The sequence below is a fragment of the Ambystoma mexicanum genome, chromosome 5p, assembly GCF_040938575.1.
Source record: "Ambystoma mexicanum isolate Mex_15411 chromosome 5p, UKY_AmexF1_1, whole genome shotgun sequence".
Lineage (NCBI taxonomy): Eukaryota > Metazoa > Chordata > Amphibia > Caudata > Ambystomatidae > Ambystoma > Ambystoma mexicanum.
In genome coordinates this window covers 417,761,067-417,783,383 of record NC_090930.1, presented here as the reverse complement: position 1 = coordinate 417,783,383, position 22,317 = coordinate 417,761,067, and the positions used below count along the sequence as shown (strand labels likewise).

Below are 22,317 nucleotides of genomic sequence, written 5' to 3'. Positions count from 1 at the left end.
CCATTATTTTTTTGGGCCCCTATGCCCCCCATTCCTTTCCCCCCGGCACAAAACCTCACCCAACTTGGCGAAACAATTCAGAGCCGCCCATATATTTTTTCTGCAAAGTTTGGTGAGGATTCCTCCAGGGGGAGAGAAGTTCTAAGCCGCCCAATAAGTGCTCTTCCTATGAGTTTAGCAATGTAACCATAACTACACAGCCGCTACCGCAGGCCGTTTTATGTGTTATATATATATCACTACGCCCGATAACTCAGTTCTGCCTTTTTTACCCGTGTTTGAAAGCTGCAGAAAAAAAACAATGGGAGACCAGGCTAACCAGCCTGCAAAAACCTGACAAAGGGAAACATCCCAAGACAAAGGGAAATATCCCCAGCTTGAAATAAAGCTCTCCAGAATTAACGAAAAATATAAAAAAATATATATTTTTTTTTTCAAAAGGCAAACGACTAGCCAGATAGATAGGAGCAGTCACCTCAGGACCATCACCAGGCGTCCTTTCGCTTAGATATAAGCACTGGTCCATAGAACTTTGAGCGGGGATGGAAGGGAGGGTGATGAGGAATCTGCGCAAGAAGAATCCATAGAAAGAACATTACGGTAAGTAATTTCTCCTTCAATAGAATGCTTTTCTCCTGCAGATTCCTCATCTGGTAGACTCCCTAAGCAGTTAGGATCACAGCGGTCGGCAGAAAATATAGTAGCAGATTTTGCAGTACTGCCCTACTAAAACGATCAACCCCACGGCAACATCCAGACAATAGTGTCTGGCAAATGTGTGCAAGGATGACCATGTGGCCATATGACAAATGTCCCTAATGGGAATACCCCACTGCAAGGCCGCAGTTGCAGAGACTCCTCTTGTCGAATGTGCCCTAATGCCTGAAGAGAGCTCCCTGCCTGCAGACTGGTAGCATTCCACGATGCAAAGAAAAATCCATTGCGACAGAGTCTGCTTCGTTACTGGTTAGACCTTTGCACGACAAAGAATGGGCCACAAACAGCGGACCAGATTTCCAGAACTCAGATGTCCTAGCAACAAAATCTCAAAACTCTTTTGGGGTCTAAGCGATGGAACCACTCTTCCTCCTCAGGGGGATGTGGTGGAGGGTAGAAGACCGGTAGGTCTATGGACTGAGAAAGGTGGAATTCAGATCCCACTTTAGGAAGAAAGCCAGGCACTTTCCTTCTGCAGTTTCTCTGTGTTCCTCTGTTTTCCGTTCAATACTTCCTAGCAAAGCTTTCCTTACTTTCGAGAGTCTTCCGAGGCTCTCTGCTTTTCCTCCCACGTTTTCTATCCTTTGGCTTTCTTTCACCAAATTATTGCTTCACCGATCCGCTCTGGAATTCGTGTTGCTTTCTGCGGCTCTCCACGGTTCATTCTGCTGTTCCTAACTTTCGGCTTCTTATTACCATTCATTACTGACCTTTCCGCCTGTTGGATTCGTTTGCCTTACGTGGCCCTCCGCGAGTCACTCTTGCTACCTTTCTTTCGGCAGTCTTCAGCCTTTCTTACTCACCCGATCTACTCTCTGATTCGGGTGTCTTTCCGCGGTGCTCTGCATTTCCAGCAGCATTTGTTTCAGTGTTCGTTGCTTTTTCCTTGTTTCAGACTATCAGTATATTTACTGATAGCTCTTCATTTCAGTATAGCCACTCATACTCTATCTCTTCCCCTTGTAGCCAGCCTTGCCTTTGATGCCTTCCGCTGGTACACTTTCTCTGCTAAATCTTCATCTTCATCTTCCCCTTTTCTGCCTTTCTTCTTTTCCCCACTGGCTCCCGAATTCCTTTCTTACCCTTGTTAGGATCTCCACTCCAGGAAATACCGGGCACGCTTACTCTGAGTTGCTGGTCTGACTCCACTGGCTGCAGTATCCAGTCTACGGATTTGCCATTTCAACTTTCAACAATCTGGGCCACAGATCATCTTCCAGTACTCTTGGTCATCAGGGTTTTTTCTGCCTCTCGGCTTTTTCCCTGAAGTTGGGGCTGGCTCCCCAGGGTCCCCCGAGGGCAGATCCCCATCTCTGTCAAGGTGACCTCTGGGGGAGCCGGAGCCTATTTACACGAACGGAAAGACCGCAATCCTAAGGAAAGGCTGTCACTCAACAAGAAGAAAGAGTGCAAGTCATCTGTTACGGTTGCCAAGGACATATCAGCCGAAGAATCAGTTGAGGAGGATCGGGAGGGCGAGCAGGTGCCTGACACCTGAAGCTCGCTAATTCTCCTGGTTGATGTAATCACAACCAAAAAGGCTATCTTCAATGATAGCAGCTGCAATTACCAGGAATTCATGGGCTCAAAGGGAGTGGCCATCAAGAACGTTGTAACTAGATTTAAATCCCAGTCTGCGACAACAATGGGACTTGGCGGAAACTTATTTACAAGGCCCTTCAAGAATTGGGCCATAACCGGGATCGTAAAGACGGAATTTTGATCCAGGGACCTTTCAAACATGAAAAGAAAAACAAGTTCCCTAGTCGGGAACTCACGTCCCCTGCACACTATCGTCTGTCTGGAATACCAGACCAAGAATTCATCATTTAAATTCACATTATTTTAGGTAAGTAGTTGTAAAATATCTTGGAGAAAAAAACAATTTAGACAAGAAATGGTTAAGAGAAATTAGCTTTCAGTCAGTTTAGGTCACAATAACCATCTTCATTTTATTCACGATGATGTAGTCGAAGGGGGCCCAACGCGTTTCGAGTGGTGTACACTCTTCATCAGGGGCAATTCAATTTCTAGAAAAGGATTATGCAAAACAATAATCAATTCAATCTCATAAAATCTCAAAAAACATTCAAAACCTAGAACATTTTCATAATAAGTCCACCGATTAAAGAGACATCATACAGATAGCATACAGTTAGTAGATTTGCTCCAAGTCAACAAAATGCCAAGCACTAAGGGTGCTAGTGTTCTAGTATATTGTGCATACCCACTAAAAGGTAACAGTGAGGTCTCTAAGGTATCCACTCAAGATGTGGCAGAAGTGAAAATAAAAGAGTGTAATGGGAAATTAAATTAATCAAAGTGGTCCTGCAATGGTTAAAGCAAAACACATCGCACAATCGAAAGTCTTTGATTCTTGTTACAAAGAGAAAAGCTTAAGAAAGTGAGAATACATGGTCCGAGCCAGAACGAGGGAGACCAATTTTGAACATTGTGGTAAAGGGTTCCGAACCCGGTGAAGGGAGATTCGTGGTCCGAGCCCGATCAAGGGAGACAAATTGTGAAACTTCTGAATGTGAAATTACTGAGAAGAAAGTAACTTTGGTGCTTGTTTGTTAGGTCAGACCCTTGGAATAAGAGATGTATTGAGAGAGACACTTTGGGCAGAAGGCCCGGATATCTATGCTTTGAACTGTATGGTCGTGGCAGAGAAGCCAGAGTGCGTGCAAAGCTCGAGCGTGCCGCCTTGTCCCGTGCCAAAAACGTGGGGAAGGGAAGCCAACTGCTCAACTATCCTGATATATCATTTATTTAACACTTATTTTCGCATACATTACTATCCCGCACCATTTGTATTTAGAAGTATGGATTGGCAATAGGTTTATTAGTATAGGCCCTTTTATTTTGACAGAGACTCCACTAGGAATGCGTTATTATTTGATAGTCGTAGCTTGATATGATTGGTTATTTATAACGCGCTTAATATACAGAGATCTCCAAGCGCGGACCCGGGGATCGAACTTGTGCTGCTCGTGTCGTCTAGCTTCCAAGGCAAGCACTTTGCCCCCGAGCTATCCTCCTGAGACGGGGAGGATAACTCCCATCCTTAGATTTAGGAATAGATAGGCGTTTAACCAACCCATTGAAGTTCAATTAACACCCTTGAACTGTGATCACATGTGTCTAACTTCACTGTGATACCATGCCTTCCTTACACGCTTGAGAACAAATGGGATGATGACAGTAGGAAGGAAGGCGTAGTGGAGAGGGAAGGTCCAATCCACCAGAAACACGTCCCCCATCGCCTTTTGCTGGGAATTCCCTAAAGCAACACTGTCTGCACTTCCAGTTGGACTATGTGGCAAACCGATCCACTGATGAGGTACCCCAGCGAGAGAAGACCACCTCTAGGACTTCCTGGCCCACTTCCCACTCATGTCAGACCATGCTCTGCCTGTGGGATATATTGACCCACTCAGCTGTGCTATGCTACATCATTTTGCTGCAGTTCTGCAAGAAACAGCAAAATGGCCGCTCTAACTGGTGCAAGGATCTCTAAACTGCATTTTTGCAACAACCAGAAAATGGCTGCACCACCCTGCCACACGTATTTCAGGTGGAGTGGAACAGAGTACTCACTGCAGGAATGTGCCAGTGTGCTCTGCAACATTTAACATGGATTGAAGTGAAAGAGGCAGCATTACTTTGCTGAAAACCCAAAATGCCTCTTTAAAATGACACCTTTTTCAACCTTTAAAAGTGCTGTTTGGCACTAAATCCATCCATTTACCATGAACCACTGTGATTAAAAAGGCCCTGCAATGCCCAGGATTATCCATTGTGTCTCAGAGCTCCTGTCAAAAGTATCTTTGAAAAATCAACCTGGGGCTTTGTTTTCATTTTACACGGCAAACGCGTCTAATTTCTTTGCAAAAGTATCAAGAATAAGCTCTTCAGAGAAAGACTCTAAATAGATGCCTGTGTAAATGTATCCATGCTGCAAAACAAATCCAGCACTCAAGAAAAGAACTATAGCTGCAGAAAGTATGTATTTGCTGGAGATGAAAACCAAATTTAAATAAATAGCTTTTTCTGACTGAAGAGAGAAAATCGCCTATTTAAAAGGAAATTGTTGGGTGAATGTCTGCTTACTTAGAAATGCAAAAGGATTTGTTGGTGGTAAAAGTACACCTATGAACTGTTTTGATTCCACAGGTTAAGTCACAGGTCAAGTCAAGATGTAAAATGAGAAAATAAAAGCTAACCTCATAGGCGAAGTTGGCAAACTATATTAAAAAAAACTTGCTCTGCCAGTTGCTAGCCCTGAGAAAGGGTGACACCTCAAACTCATGGCACAGGAAAGCGCCAATTGCTAGCTGGAAGACTTTGAATGCACCAGGACAAAGAATCTTCACAAGCTCATCAGACATTCATCTTTGCTCCAGACTGGGACAATAGCAGGCTGAGACTCTCACCTGTCAAGTGTGAGGGGCAATACAACCTTCAATCAAGAGAGAGGCCCCTCATCCTGCTTCAAAGGAAGTGACATTTGACAGAAGTTGGGGGAAAGAAAGAAAATTGATCAAGTGACAATGAACTTCCTTTTGGTGTTAAAAGCCTATTTTGTAACTGAACTTTAAAGACGTTTGACTTTGCAGCAATAATTATGAAAAATATGAAAAGTGCGTAGTTCTACATCTTATTTTATGCTCTTTCTTTGAAAACTTGGTAGAACTCATTACTGCATAAGGAACAGAAGTTGTAAAAAAAAATGACAGATTACGGGGAAAGTATTGATGTTGCGAACATAACATTTTGCACACACATTCCAGGGGTAAATGCGCATCTGCGTACAAAATTCGGGAATTTTAGGCCAAATCTTTCATGGTTAAAATTGCCAAAATGTAGCAGAAAGGTACAACCAGGTCCCACAGACTTAAGGTTTGGATTGAAATAATGACGCACAAAATATGTAACCTGTATATCCGATTTTCTCAGAGGTTGCAAATGCATAAATGTGTGTTTGTGGCAGAATTAGATTTTGGTTGCAGTAGCTAGAGGAGGTTTCTAGACATTGTAAAAATCATCCCATAAACATGACATCCTTTTTCTATGATCCAATCAGCTGTGGGCAAGGCGGAAACTATGCTCTTGCCTAATCCTAGTATTAGGGCCGGGGGTAGTAAGCCTGCCCCTGCCATATACTGCAGTGATGTCATCTGGCATGATAAATAAGGGCCCCTGACAGCACACAGGGTAAACACCGATTCCGGACTTTCTTCCTGAATTCCAGCAAGGCGTCCTGTTCCTGATTTCTTCATCCTGCTTGATCAGGATTCCAGATTTTCATTGCAAAGCCAAGGCCTATGCATTGCTGACCCCATTTTCAGCTAGGCCTCAAATAAAAAAAAATCCCAAAAACCCAAGGGAAGCATCCTGATCCAGCCTGGCTTGCTGCTACAAGATGCATGCCTGCTGCAAACTTAGTATCCAGTAACCAGAAGTGTCAGTCCAGTGCAGTCCGGTGACCAGAACAGCCCAGCTGATCCTGTCCCGCCAGATTTGCCCAGCTGTCCTGTGTTAGAACAGATCCGTGTGGTGACCAGAACCCTTGACGGTCCAAAATCCTAAATTAAAGTGGACTGTATGTACTAATAGGAATCGTAGAAAACCATAGCAAACCTTGCCTTGCCTTGCCCTATCCCAATCTCTAAACCATCCTATCCTTACCTTATTAACTTGTAACATTGTCAGAATCCTTTTGCAATCCTGTCCTTGATTTATCTTGCTAAGCACCATTTCTTTAGTCATTTTTATCTTGTGTAAACCCTAAGCTATCAATCCTATTTCGAGTGACTGGACTGGTTCCGCCAGGGCGGGCGCTGGGGATCTCGGGTTGAAGTCATGAATCAGCTCTAGAGCTTACTGTGTCCCTCTTTGGTATTCTAGCCGGAATACTCTAGTATAGAGTAAAACTGTTCTTGTCCCCATTGAATTTCTTTTCTGTTTTCACTACCTGATTTTCTACAAACGTCTCATTCTACATTGCATATCTCCCGCACTCAAAAGCAGTGAATTTTACCCGTTTTTATTGAAAACCGTTTGGTTCATTTTAGGCGGGAATAAACATTTTTGCAAAGTTTTACACGTGTTATTTTTATTCTAAATTATTTTCAACCCTCCATTCAAATTCAAATTGTTTACTTTTGCTCAAACTATTGCTTATGACTGCTCATATCTTTCCAATGTTGCTCCCATAGAAAGGTGTACTTATTTAGGGTTTTTGCACACATTCATTGTTTTACTCAACCATTTCCGAATGTCATTTCTAAGCGCCATTTCTTTAGTCATTTTTATCTTGTGTAAACCCTAAGCTATCAATGCTATTTTGAGTGACTGGGCTGGTCACTTAATGGACTTAAACAGTGTAAAGGTTTCAAATCCGTTTGTTTTTCTTGTTTGGTGAGAGAAGGTTGGATTCGAATTCTGTTTCCTGGTCCTTATTCATGATTACCTGCTGCTTCCTTATATCTATTTAGAATTGATTATTTGTGGGTTGAGGAATATTGCAGGGGGAAATCCTAACTAAAGTGCTATCTTTCCAAACAAGCCAAAACTGTTCTATTATCTGGTGTTTTCTATTTTGTGATGCTAAAGAGTGAATTTAAGTGCATTACATACCTTCTTATCTGTCATTGTCAGCACATTGTTGATTGCTGCTCCCTATTAAAAAGCATTTGTTTGATTTGAATTTTAAATAAATAAAAATTACCTTTACCAACCAGCCTGATTTCTGGTCCATCGTTACAAGGGGTATTTGAAAAGGGGTGTGAGATGAGTGGTGAATCACTCAAATATTGAACCTATATATATAACAAAATAAGCATTTTGGTTGTGACTGCATACTAGGCTGAGACCAGTGTGTATCGCCTGATTGAAATACTTAACACTGCTCAGAGCATCCGCAAAGCCGTTCCCTGACCCCACCAGATTAACTGCAGAGACCGAGATATGGTTCGCCAGCAACCACAACCACAGCACCTCTCTGCAGATTGGAAGGAAGTGCACCCCCCACCTGCTTGTTTAGTTAGTGCATGGCCACCGTGTTGTCCATCAGAATCAGGACATGCTTCCCCTTGAGAGATGCAAAATCCCTCAAGGTTAACCTGATGGCTCGCAACTCCAACCTGTTGATGTGCTGCCTGGCTTCCATCACTGACCGGAGGCTGTTCACCTGCAAGTCCTTGCAGTGAGCGTCAAAACCCTTCAGAGATGTACCCGTGACCACTCGGGCCTGTGGCCATGGAGGCCAGAAGGGTTCCCCCCACCATAGGATTACTGCCGTTACTCCACCAGCTGAGATCGTCCACCACTGACCTGGACACCCTGAGAGAATCTGTGAGGGCTCCAGAGGCACTATGACCACTGACTTCTCAGGAGCCACTGAAGGGATCTCATGCGCAGCCTGGTCTCTGGCACTAGAAAAACACAGAGGCCATGAGACCTAAGAGGTGAAGGAAAGAAGCAGCGTGGCTCCTGAACAATTCCACCATCTGTGCAATGCGGTTGGCTCTCTCATCGGTAGGGAAAGCCTTCCCTACCCTGATGTCTAGGACTGCTCTGATGAACTGGAGTCTCTGGACGGGTGTAACTTGTGAATTCAAGTTCAGGGAGAAGCCCAGCTTGTGCAGTAGCAGACAGGTGTCCCCTAGAAGAGACAAGACCTATCCAGGTGACTTCCCTCGGATCAGCCAGTCGTTTAAGTATGGAACTACATGGACCCTGAATCTCCTGAGGTGAGCCGCGACTACCGTCATGAGCTTGGTGAAGACCCTTGGCATGGAGGTCAACCCAAGGGGAAGCACCTTGAACTGATAGTGCTTGTCCTCTATGAGGAACCTCAGGAACTTACCTGTGTGTTTGATCTATCAGCACATGGCAATAAGCGTCCTGTAGATCTATTGACACCAGCCAGCCCTAAAATTTGAGAGAGTGGATATTTTCTCTCAACGTCACCATCCTGAATCTATCCTTCCTCAGGAACTTGTTTAAGGCCCTGAGATCCAGAATGGGGCACCGACCTCCTCCATTCTTGGGCACCAGGAAATAACAGGAATACCAACCTGATCCTCTCTGCTCGGGAGGTACCTCTTCCATGGCACACTTCAACAACAGGGCCCCCAGTTCTTCCTAGAGCACCTGACCCGGCTGGATTGGAGGTGGTGGGGGTCTGTCCGGAGCTGTAGAGCCCATGCATCAGAGGTAATCTCCAGCCACTGCTGACAATGCCCTGCCAACCGTCGACTCTGTCCCTTCTGGAGCGCGAGAAACGCCTCTGCCCCTGCCTGCGGAAGCTGCGCCTTCCTTCCGTGAGGCACACAGCGCCTGTAGCCTCTGCCTCTAGAGGCAAAGCTGACGGCAGGCTTGGCCGGCTGCGCAGCTAGGCCCAGCGATTTTGCAGATCATTTTGAAGCTTTAAAAATGTTTCCAAAGAGTTGTCAGCCTTCTGGCCAAAAAGGAATTCTCCTTCGAAAGTCAAGTGCAGTACCCTATTTTGGACATTCAGAGAGATGCCAGAGGTTTTGTGATATGCTTTTCTCCTCAAGACTACCGCCAACCCCATTGTACAGGCCATAGAGACTGCCACGTCCAGGCCTGTTTCAGCGACTGCTTGGCCACCTTTTTCCCCATCTTCCACCAGCTGTGAAAATCCATTCCGCATTTCACCTTCGGGTACATTGGTGGCTTTAAACAGCATGCTGCCAGAAGTAAAGGTCTTCTTGGACATTGTGTCCAACCTTTTACCTTCTCCATATGGGGGCAGATTAGAAGTGGAGGACGCAGGCCTGGTGGAGATTGTTCCTCCCTGCACAACAACCCCTTCCCGAGAAGGGTGAGAAGCCAGAAATTATGGATCTCCTCTCGCCGGCCTGTGCTAACCCATAAAGGGTGAGTTGACTGAGGGAATGGAGTATAGATGCTGCCACAAGGAGGCTAGGGGATCAAGCAATTGCTGGATTGAGTGGCATGTTATGTTCTGCCACAGGATACTCATCCAATATGTCCATCAGTTCATAGCCGGGAGTAGGCACTGATGCGGACTTCAGACCTAGGGTGTATACCACCCTTTCCACTAGGGCCCTGATCTGGGTGTGTGTGTAGAGCTGACCCTGCTGGAGTTCTAAGTCTGGAGACATGTCCAGGCCGCTGGCATTGTGTAACCCTTGGGCCAGTGCCAACAGGTCTGCAGTTTCGTAGAAAGAAACTGACTTCTCCTGCCCCTGTATATATAGGATCGATGTGCCCTTGATCATCGTCCTGCTCGGTGCCGAAAACCGATATCATGGACTCGAAGAATCCTGACCTGGAAAGGGGGACAAAGGACCTGTCGCCGACAATCTGCGGCGAAGGTTTCTCTTTCGACATAATAGCCTTCGGCGTCGATCAGGGCTTGGCTACCCCCGTGACATCAGGAAAGTTAGCCTCACTGCGGTCTCGGGAAGGACCAGGTGTCATTGGCTTCTGCGCCCTATTCCGCATCGAGCCCGAAGGCTTCTCCGATGCAGATATCATTGACGATTTGGCATGCGAGTGGTCAGGAGTGCTGAGCGCTGCTTCTGCCGCCGAGACTTGCTGTTCGAGGGGCGCTCCCGCACCTGCAGCAGCCAGCGTCTTAAACATAGCCAGCATCTGGCTCTTGAAATCGCCCCACTCCTCTCAAGTGGTCGGCCCAGATGAGGGCTTACCTTTTACCGACAACGAGCAGGACTTGTGTCGGTGGTGCTTCTTTTTCTTATGCGATGAAGACATGGAAGAGTGGCTCCACAAGTGTGACCGCTTTTTGGCCTTCTGTTGATTCCTTTTCTTCTACTTTTCAGGGGTGGGCCCTTCGGTCTTGGCCTCGGAGGACCAAACGATCAACTGCACTGGGGATTTCGGAGAGGGTCGGCCCAAAGCAAGTTTGGCGGCCCGCTCGTGTAAGGATTTCGAGTGCACTTTGGAGCACCACGTTAGGCAGAATCCTGTGCAGTTCCCTTGGGGAACACTGCAAGAATATTAAGACTACAGGAGTAAGCAGTAAACCCAATTGGTAGCAGTCTGCACCACCCAGATTTACCTGGTAGCTGTGGCTGAGCAGTCAGACCTCTCTCCAGAAGAGTAGGGCAGTATATAGAGTACACACAATAGGGCTAAAAACACAGTAGAGCAAACATACACTGACCACAGCTTTGTATCAAAAGTATATATTTATTTATTTAAAACACACTTTAGGCAATACACTAGCACTCTAAATCAAAAACAAGTTAAAACACAGTCAGGTAAAGTATAAAAACCTCCCTTGATAACTATTAGACAAGTCAGAGTTAAAACACCACTATATGTTAAAACAGATGTGAGCGCGTAACCTAGATGGCACTCCAATAGTTAAGTTAAAGGGAGAGAAAAAGGCAGGGCATGAAAATAAAACAGTTCCCAACACTTTTAGAAGTTCAAAGCAAGGGAGTTAAAGGCAGTATACACTGTAGAGCCAAAGTTCATAGGCCAGGTCCATTTTAAATGGAGCAAAGCGAAATGTGCCCACGATCACACAGTTTAAAATGCACTAAAAGTCTTTGCAGAATGTTCAAAAGAGGTTGGGGTGATTCAAGAAGTAAAGTTAGAAGGTTTGGGACCAACCCAGTTGGAAAGCCAAGTATTTAAGGGTCACCTTTAGCAATCCGTGGAAAGGGAGGCCAGGCAGAACACAGTACCTTAAAGAGAGAGGAAGCTCCAGCGGTGGCAGTTGTTCCTGGCAGTGGTTGCAGTTCGTTGTCTCGACCAGGGGAAGCGAGGATCTCGTCGAGGAGTAAACTTTGAGTCGATGCACTGCACAGGGATGAAACCATCCGCGGAGTTCGTTGGCTAAAAGGTACGTTCCTTTTATTCGCGGTCAAAGTGGTGAAGCTTGGCTAACCAGCCGCCGGGGTGCTTGGCACGGGCGATTCGACCAAGAGACGTCTTTGGAAGGCGAAAGGGGCGAACTGGTTGATCCCACCAGCTCAAAGGAAGAAGACTCGTCCAGCAGAAGATCTCTTGTCGTTGGGAAAGTGGTGAGTTCGTTGCAGCAGGGCTCTGCTTCTTCCCTCTTCAAATTCTTAGGTCCTGTGGCGACTTCTGAAGTTCCAGTCCCAAAGATCCTGCTTTTATGCAGAAAAACACCCATTCAACAGCCTAGCTGTCACTCACACATGCTAAGTGGTGAGCCAGGCGGCTCACCACTGGGCCAATCAGAATAGAGTGCGACTTGGGTTGCTAAGGCAAAGCAGTCCAGGCTGCCAATTCCCCTCCCCACACATCCTGTGGAACCCAGCCAGAGTGGCACCATTTGGAGGGATTCTGTGGAGAAGCCCACAAAAATAGTGGAACAAAGGACTCTACCTTGGTTAGAGTTACAGAGACGGACACGAACGCCATTTTAGAAAAGAGTTCTGGCAAAAAGACCCAACCGTTGATTTAATATTAAATAAATAAACCAGCAGTATCTTTAACATTGCACCAAAAAGTGGTGCGTTTAAAATCAATGGGAAAATCCCAAAGGAAATATTCCGGTGGAATATTTTGCGTGGTAACCACTGCCACCAGCCAGAAACTCGACAAGGGGTGACTGGACAGTGCCCCCTTGGAAACAGACCCAGGGGCAATCGAATTAACCCCTTCCAGTACTTCCACAATATGATGGTTTGTACTGGTTCTGTTCAGAATTTTGGTCAATGGTGACTTCACATGCCCTGGCAGACAGTAGTCAGTCCCAGGGTATGGAGTCTATGTTTGGGGGTCACTATGACACCCCTTTGTTACTGCACTGAGGGTGCTGTGTAACACATACACAAAAACAGATGATACCCTATGGAGTAAAAAAAAACATAGCCCATAAGCACATACAAAGTCAAAGACATACCTCAAATCATGCCTAAGAGTGGGAGGAAAAGAGTCTCACTCTTAGCAGGAGAAAAAAAAAACCCAAAAATCCAGCAAAGCTGCGGACTCACTAGGTTTCGGAAATTAGCCTTTACAGAGAATTATCCCCAACACTGACTGGCGACACTGCACTAAAATACATTTAGTGCAATGTGGCTAGTGTCCTTCTAACAGTCAGACTGAAGTTAGATTTGCACCTTGCTGTGTCCTTGGCCACCGATATCAGCTGCTCACTGGGTGTTGCCCAATAGGATGTACTTTAGCTCCTGCTCATAAAACCTTTACTTCATTCCTTCCAGTTGTTAATATCCCGAATGCAACATTTGCTTCATTGCTAGGTGGTAATGGCCCTCATCCCCCCACCCCCCAGGCCCAAGCAAATGTTGGCCCTTTAACATAGGTCATGGCCACCATTTACTTGCATTATTGAATTGCATAATTTTGCACGGTGGGTGTTGAATGATCTTTTGAAAACAACGATAAAAAAAAAAAAAAAAACAATGGGCGCATTATACACGCAGGTATACATATATATATTTTTTTAAATATCTTTATTGGTTTTTCAACAATTAGTGACCGACAAGGATCATAGATAAATCAATGCAATATGCACAATCCAAAAAAAACAACATAACATTCCCAACTTTCCCGCCCCACCCCCCTCCCTCCAAGACCTCAGGTACATCAGTTTTATCCTTCTGGACCTCGCGTTGGGCCGGGCCTGTCCATACTGACAGATGTGCTCTCTGGAGCCACAGGGTGGAGCAGTGGCACTGTCAACGCCACCCAACGGAGTAGTTCATCAATGGAGTCCAACCTCTGTACCTAAATCGCTGTCTCCCAAGCTGCGGTCTCAGCGGCAATCCATCTTTTGAGATCACCCCACCAAAGGGCCTTGCTTAGGCCTCCGGCGCTTTTCCATCCCATGGCTATGCGTCTTTTCGTAATCAAGTCTTTGAGTTTATTTAGGGGCTTATTCTTACTGTCTCGTTTATACCTTCCCAGAATACAGGCTGCAAGTTCGTGAATTTCCAATTCAATCTCCGCGTTTGCAACCCTCTCCTTCACCTGGGCCCAGAACCTCTGGACCGTCGGGCAGCCCCAGAACATGTGGGTCATTCCCGCCCTTGGCTCATTGCATTTGGGGCATACCTGGGTTGTGGCTCCTTTGAACCTTGATATGGCATCATGTGTGAGGTAGGCTCTGTTGGTAGTGTACAGTTGGATGAGTTGGAGACGGGCATTTCTAGAGATTTTCTTATGGTAGTGGGTTACTCTCTCCCATGCTTTGTCCTCAAATTCAAGGCCCAATTCCCTCTCCCACCTCTCTCTGCATTTAAGTTCTTTACTGTTGGTGCCCTGCAGTAGGGCTTCGTATAGTCTGGAGGTTGCGTGTCACCCCTCAGCTGTGTCCAACATCGACTCAATGATATCGTGATCCATGGTTTGGTCGGTGGCCTCCGGCCATCTGTCCTTCATGGCCTGTGTCACTGCTCTGTGGAGCAGAAACTGGCCTGTGGGCAGGCCTGTGGACTTGCTGAGGTCACTAAATGTCATGAGCTCCTGTTCGTACATGAGGTCTCCTAATACTGCCACCCCATAGGGTTCCCACTGAGTGCGTATTTCTGTGTGTCCCCATGAGATTTTAGCCATGACTGCCATGATGGGGATCTGTGGGGAATATGGGTCTGTCGCCCCCACTGATTTACATGCCAGCCTCCAGAGCTGGGTTCCAAGTCTAACCAGGTATGGGTAATGTCTCAGGGCCCCCTTGTCAACCCATAGTAAGTCTTGGAGCAACCGACGAGGCAGAGCTGGTTGGAGGAGTCGGGTGTCAGAAGTGGTTTCATCTGCCATCCAATGCGTCACATGCCTTAGTTGGCTAGCCAAGTAGTAAAGTTCGAAATCAGGGACCTTTAAACCCCCCCCCCCCCGCTCTCATATGGTCTATGGAGAATGTCCAGCGCCTCCCTGTGCCTACCTCCCTGCCAAAGGAACCCCCTGCAGAGTTTTGTTTATAAAAGGAGCGAGAGATGTTGAAGGGGACGTTGGAAAAGCAATGTAGACATTCAGGTATATATTTAGTTTCGACTTTCGACAGAGACACGTCAATTTATTCCAAGCTTTTTCCGTTCATTTTTTGGTGAGAAAATTCAATTTTGTTTTTAATGCAACTCCTGTGTTCTATCATTCTTGTCTTGCACTTTTGTTTGTCTTCCCAATGTAGATACAATGACGAGAACAAGTAATCATATAGACAACATTTTCTGTGTTACAGTTAGTATGTTCTTTCAACAGGCATTCTTGTGGCAGGCCCAAATTGACAGATAACACCTTCTTAGTTTGAGGACACAACACAATTCCCACATGGGTTATGTCCTACTACCAGAGGAAACCCCAAGGTAGACAGGAAATGTTGCCTACATGATGCCTTAAAAAGAAAATTGAATTGGCACCCTTAGTAAAACATTGTGTGGAGAAGAAACCTGCCTTTACCAATTTTAAATGGTTATTTTGAAAAAAGTAAAAGGCAAATCACAGGAGGATGTGAATAAAAAATGTTTACATTTAGAACAGAAACGAATTTCTCTGTCAAAAAGCCATCTAAGAGGCCTCAATGAGAACATTGAGTGGCACAATGTCACGTAAGGCAGTTTATGTTAATCATTCTGATGTTGCACTTAAGGTATGAGCCATAACTGTGTAGAATATGGAGGATCGATTTCACAATGTATTAATACCTTATTATGAAATCCACTGCCCCTTAAGAGCATGCAATACACTCAGGATAGTATCCCTATCGATGCTAAATACATATATTGGACATAGTAATGTTGGGGACTGTTATATGGTCCCTTACTTTATATAGGTGATGTACCAAAATGTCATGATATGATATTTTATTTATATCACACCCATACACAAGTGTTTCAGGGCACGAGGCAAGGGAGGACAAAACAACAATCTTACTAGGCCCAGTGACATTGGGAACGTGCAAGTGCATGGAAGAGGGAAGTGCAAGGGTCAGGGGAGGAATGGGAAGTGCTGAACAGGAGATCAAAAACAGGTAGTGCAGACCGCAGGAGGCAAGTGCAAGACTTAAACGCAGACAACTGGTGTCAAATAAGTGCGGGTAAGGGGACTGTAGGGTTGCAGATACAGGCCCACGTGCATAGGGTTGGCAGGAGGCAGTGCGGGTAAACAGCTGGGTGGGCAGGGTTCTGGGCCCGAGTTCAGAGCTTAGCCAGGTGCCCACAGCAGAAACAGAAGAAATCATCAAGGAAGAGAGAAGGCAGAAGCAAAGAGGAAAGTCTCGAGGTGCTTCCGGAAACGAAGATGGTTCTCATCAAGTTTCAGAGAGGCAGTTCCAGAGGGAGGCCGAAGAAAGAGATCTACCACTAACTCGCTGCTTGGAGAAGCGACAGACCATGGTGTTTATGTACCCTGGGAGATTTATATGTGCAGGTTCGCTGTTCATCGATGGTCTCATTGAGATTTATTTTTCAGCACACACAAACCCAAGCGTGCAGCTGCGAGGGAGGAATTTAGGGTACTTTTCTATGATAGGCACAGTGTTTTATGCCATCTAATTAATTGGTGTTATAAGTCTATATATAGAACTAACCACATGCCAAGCTACCTGGTCCAATGCAAGACGTCTTTTTCTGAACTTAGAGGGCCTTTTGTGTTACACACTAAATGGGAAGCGAAACACTGCTTCTCTCTCTATATTGAGACCTAATGTATGGACCAAGGGCTAATGACCAGGGCTTGAACCTTATATGCCACAAGGCATTCCCCGCCCGGAACAGTTGAGGGATCCCAGACACGGCCGCATAGTTGGATTTATCATCACGTACACGTCACGCTGAGGACGTTATCATGAAACGCGATGACGTCACTGCGTTTGTTTACAAGGCAGAGGTCACAGAACTACTTTCTCTACGGCGCACCAGAGGGCTAAACAGTTCGATCAAATAAGGTAAGGGAACTGCCCCATTCTAAGCCAACAGAGGGATTAGAGGGTATCGGCCTCCCCCCTCCACCCCCAGGTCAGTTATTATGTGCAAAGCCTTAACTGTGTGTACTGATATTCTTCTGTGGATTTAATCCCCACCTCTTGTGTACATTCCTATAGTGTCCTGATGTTCTGCCCATTATACATGTCCCGTATCTTTTTGTGCACCCCGCATGTATCCAGTTGCTGTAGGCCCTCTGTTCCATTCCTGGTTGGAAGTCCGGATTCCCAAACATTGGGGTGAAGGGTGATTGGTATGTTGTACAGTTCCCTCTTTTGATCGCTGTGTCCTATGCTTCGATTCCTGCTCCGATTACCTTGCTGGCTTTAGTGTTCGGGTGCCTGTAGCATTTGTACTGCCATAACAGGTTTGACAGGGGGGCCTCCGCCATTGATGTGCGACCCATTCAGTTATGACTCGTAGTTGTGCTGCTTTGTAATACCTACGGAAGTGAGCGAGAGTTAGTCCTCCTTCGTTCTTATGCGCTGTTACGGTTGCCATCGCTACTCTTGGTGTTTTGTGTTGCCAAATGAAGGTGGACACCATTTTGTTGAGCGTCCTAAAGAATGTCCTCGGAATTTTTATCGGTAGTGTCTGGAAGGAGTAGAGGAGTTTCGGTAGGAGTGTCATTTTTTATGGCCGTCAGTCTGCCCCACCATGAAAAGTTGAGTGGATTCCATTTTGTCAAGCTTTCAGTTTTGCTAGGAGATTTGGGTAGTTGGCGATGTCTAGCTGCTTCATTGAGGGCTTTAGCCTGATCCCTAGGTAAGAGATGCTGTCCATAGCCTTTTTTCAGCTGGGTAGAGCGGGCCAGGTCGTCTACTGTTACTGGGTTTGCCGTCAGATTCAGGATTTCTGATTTGTGTGTGTTGATTTTTAGGCCGGAGATGGAGCCCAAACTGGTAGAGTTCCCCCAGAAGGGCCGGGAGAGATTGTTCCGGTCTCGACAGGACTAGGAGCCCATCGTCAACGAATGCCATTGTTTTGTGTTCCGTTCCTCCCATTCTTATGCCTTTTTATTTGTTGTGTCTATCGAATTCTGGCCAGTAGTGGTTCTAGGAAAATTGCATATAACAGTGGTGATGGTGGGCATCCCCGTTTTGTGCCTCTAGTTAGGGGTATTTGGTTCAATAGGGTGCCGTTCAGTCAGACTCATCGTGGGCGTTTTGTAATTGGCTTTAATCTGGATGTATTCCCGCCCGAAGCCCTTGCGTTCCATTGTGTGAAACAATAGCGTTCATTCCACTCCATCGAACGCTTTCTCCGCGTCTAGCGACATAAGAATCGCTGGGGTTCAGGTGTGTTCTACTTTTTCAATGAGATGGCTTACTGTACGAGTATTGTCTGCCGTTTGAATCCTGATTGGTCAGTCCCGACGATTGTCGGTAGGACCCGGGAGAGTCTTTCTGCCAGTATCTTTGTATAGAGCTTTGCGACCAGATTGATCAGTGCTTTTGGGCGGTACGAGCCTGGTAGTGTCGGATCCTTTCCTGGTTTGGGGAATATAACCAATTTCGCTTTGTTCATTGAGTTTGTTATGTTCCCTTGCGCTTTGAAGCTGTTACACAATTTGGTCAGTCTTGGGGCTATTATCTCTTGTACATTTTTGTAGAAGGCATCTGAATAGCCACCGGGGCCCGGAGCTTCATTTCTCGGGAGTTTCTTAATTGCTTGAATGACCTCTTCTATGTGTATTTCGCTTTCCAATGTCTGTTTATCTGTTTCCGAAATCCATGTTAGGGTGATATTGTCTAGGTATGCCTTCTGCTGGTCTGTCCTTGAATATTCTGATATAAGGCCTGGTAGGTTCTCATTATTTTCCCCATCTCTTCGTTGGATGTTTTCAAGTCCCCTAGCGCGTCCTTTAGTTTCAAAATGGTTGTCTTGCGGACCTTTTCAAGAAGCTGTCGCGCCAGTAGTTTTTCCACTTTGTTGGCGCCAATATAGTACATCTGCTTTGTTCTTAAGAGAGCGAGCTCCGCTTTCCTATTTTGTAGCATCCCTGGTTGGCCTTGTATATGCTTCAGGGCTAGTTTCGTCTTCCAGCTGGGGTTATTCACTAGTTCATTTTGAACTACCACTAATCTCCCCTCTAGTTCCTCTTCCCATCTGGTACGCTGTTTGTCCCTTTGCGCCTTTAGGGCTATTATCTCTCCCTTCAGAACTGCCTTGAATGCGTCCCACGCTACACCCTGTGAGGTTGCGCCAGTGTCATTATCAGCAAAGTATAGTTCTATCTTGCCCTTTATCAATTCCACCATCAAGCTGTCTTGTAGGATATCGGTTGGGAATCTTCAGGTTCATACTCCACCCCCTGTGCTCTTGATGTTAAATGTTGCTATCATCGGAGTGTGATCCGAGAGGGCGATCGGACTGGTTTCTATATCTGCCGTATTCCCCACTAGCCCTGTAGAGGCCCGGATGTAGTCTATTCTGGATTGTGTATTATAGATGTGGGAGAAGTGAGTGAAGCCTTGTCCGTCTCCTTTCTTGGCGCGCCAAATATTGTGGAGCGCTAGTGTTTCGAAGGCTTTCTTCAGTGCCTTAGTGGGGGTGTTTGTACCCAACCATGTCTTGGAGCTTCTGTCCAGTTTTGGGTCCCATGCTAAATTGAGGTCACCCCCATGATGATGTCCCCTGTAGAAAATTCTTCTAATGCCATGCGGGTGCCGCTGAGGAATACATCTTGCCCTGTGATGGGTGCATATATCGAGGCTAGGGTGAGGTGTCTACCTTCTAGTGTTATGTTTAGGAAAAGGAAAAGGTATCTCCCCTCGTTATCCACCCGGAAGTTCTGGACCTGTCCCTTCAGTCTGTCTTGTATAGCTATAAGAACTCCCACCGTTTTTCCTTCCACGTTGGCCTGGTAGGTTTGCGCCCCCCCCCCATTTTGAGCTGCGCTTTGTCCTGCTTCTTTATGTGGGTTTCCTGGTACATAATGCCTGCCCTCATCCTCCAGGCCAGACGCTCAAGTTTTCTCCTTTTGATCGGGATGTTCATACCCCTGACGTTATGCGTCAGGACCTTTACCTGTCTGGGCGTCCCGCTATCCATGGTTGTCTATTTCCTATTCTTTGCCCCTTTGGTGCCTCTCCTGAGTGTTCTGTTTTCCTGCCCCTTGCTTCCCCTGCCATCCTTGTTCCCTCTCCCCTACCCCTTGCCCGGTTCTCTCCCCCCTCCCTTCCCCAACTTTCCTTCCCCCCTCGATGGGGGCTAGGTTCCTATGAGCCTCTGGACGAAGTGTACCATGCGCTTGGCCCCCTTATCCACCTCAGGTTCTGATTGTGGGGGGGTCCTAAACCCCACTTTGGATTCCATACACGCCCTTTCTCCTTCGTCCTTGGGCCTGTGTACTGGATTTCCAGGCAAGTCCTCGCCCCATATCTTATCTTAGTGCTCTATTTGTTTAATGTTGTCTCTCGTATTGCGTCAGAGATTCGGTGGGACTTATTTTTCCCTCCCTCCTTTACTTTTGTTTGTTACAGTTTTCCATCCTTGCAGCTTGTATGGGCCTTCACTCTCCCTTGTGGTCGGTCCTGTCCGTCCCGGTCGTCTTGCGTAGTCCCAAGATCTGTTCCCCTTCCTCGCAAGATGTTATCCGGTGCCGATTTCCTTCCCAACTGAAGAGGAGACCAAACGGAAATGTCCATTTATATTTCACCTGGTGTGCCGTTAGGTGTTGGGTCACAGACATTGGTACAGCTGTACTTCTTGGCCGTTTATCCGCATCGGGCCAGCGTATCTTGCTTGCCGTAGTAACTGTTCTTTCTGGGTGTAAGATGATACGGCTGCCATTATGTCCCCCTGTCTAGTCCCCGACTCCGATGATCTTTTGGGGGCCAACCGGTGCAGTCTGTTCACTTTTATATGTGGTTCTGTGTCCTTCGCTAGTATTTCCACTAAGAGTTGGATGACTGTTCCCTGTAGGTCTTTATCCTCTATTGATTGCGGTAAATTTTTGATTCTTATGTTTGACCTTCTCTATCTGTTTTCCAAGTCCTCGCATTGAAGTTGAACATTATTGGAGATGCGAGCCAGCTGTTCGAGCATCTCGTCCGATTTCTGTGTTTCCTCTTCCACCGGTTTACTTTTTCAAGTGTATCGGTCCTCTCTTCTAGTTTTGCAATATCTGTTCTCACCTTCTGGAGGGACTGTTTCAGGTCTTCTTTTAGCATCTGAAATTGTTCCTGAATGGAGAGTAAAAATTGACTTTGTAGTTCGTTGAAGCAGTTTTGCATATCTGCTTTGGCCATTGAATTATCCCCCATGTCTTGTTAATCTGCGTTGTGGGTGTGTCTTGCAAGCTCACCTTTTCTAGTCATGGTCGTATCCTCCGCAGACCAGAGTTGTTTCAAGCTTCGGTTCTGTTTTCTTTGAGGGGGGAATGAGCTGGGGTTTTTGCTCTGGAATTTGACATCAATGCAGGTGTGGCGGGGGGTCCTTTCACTGTTTGCTTTCTGTTGCTTGGTTCCTTATTCACATATTTGGTCTCTGTGATTGTAGGTTTGGCCGGTTTCCCTTTCCCTATTCCACCTGCAGGACGTGATACCATACTGAGTCAGCGTCTCTTATTATAATACAGAACCCACCAAGGAGTAGAGACTTAGAAGATTAGGCTTGGAAACTTTGAAGGAGCCAATATATTGAGGTGCATGTAGGGAGCTCCTGGAACACCCCATTTTGTGCAGTCTGTGAGGGGTCAGAAATCTGAGGCAGACAACCTTGTGAAAGTTTTTCAAACAATGCCATTTTACAGCAGAGTTGATAAACGCCTCACTATCCCTACCCTAATGAGGATTTCGCTACCTATCAAAATAACTCAAGGAAACTCTAATAAAAGGATTCTGTCCCTCACACTTGTACATACAACAAACTCAACAGGATAATAGACGGCAATTCAGATATAACAAAATGAACAGTTATGTTCAAAACCTGGCAACTGTTCTTCCTATAATCTGGGTGAGTTCCCATGCCACAAATTCAATCAGGATTTCAATCAGCAGTTCCAAGGGATAAGTAAATCCTGTCTTACAAAAAAAGTCCTAATAAAATTCTTCTTACTGTTCAGAATGTTCAGAAAGTCTTTTATCTTTACACTGGTGGTAGAGAGTTTCACACAATTTATCAGGGTGGCATGATTGACTGTCAAAAGCAGAGGAAAGATCCAGAAAGATAAGAACGGAAGGAGGGTTGGAATAGAGATTTGAGAGCAAGTCATCATAGGTGTTCAGGAGAGCAGTTTCCGTGCGGCTGTCGTGGAGACCGCCAACAGATTCAGTGTGTTGGGTAAGTTGGGAGATGACCACCTTCTCCAGGAATTTGCTCAGGAAGGGGGTAATGGAGATAGGATGGTAGTTTGCAGGGCAGGAGGGGGCGGCAGAACGCCTTTTGAGGAGAGGATGCACAATTGAGTGCTTGAGGGGTAGCGGGAAGGAGCCAGTGCAAAGGAGTGATTACAGAAATCTGCCAAGGCTAGAGCCAGTGAGGAAATGTTGTCCTTGATAGTTCTGGAGGAGCAGGGGAGCACCTGTTTGGAGGAGACCTTCATGGAGCAAACTTGTCTAGAGACCTCATCCGGTGCAAAGGGCGGAAAAGAAGAGAAGAGGAGGGAAGGGGATCATGAGCGCCGAGGAGGGAGCGAGGGAGGGATGTAGAGGAGAGT

At 46.2% G+C, this 22,317-nt stretch overlaps 1 protein-coding gene across 11 annotated transcripts in view; it reads right to left on the bottom strand.

Annotated features, from left to right (window-relative positions):
* The window catches only part of MAP7D3 (MAP7 domain containing 3), a 1,453,570-nt gene that overhangs the window by 215,182 nt on the left and 1,216,071 nt on the right, over nucleotides 1-22,317 (bottom strand). The window lies entirely within an intron of this gene.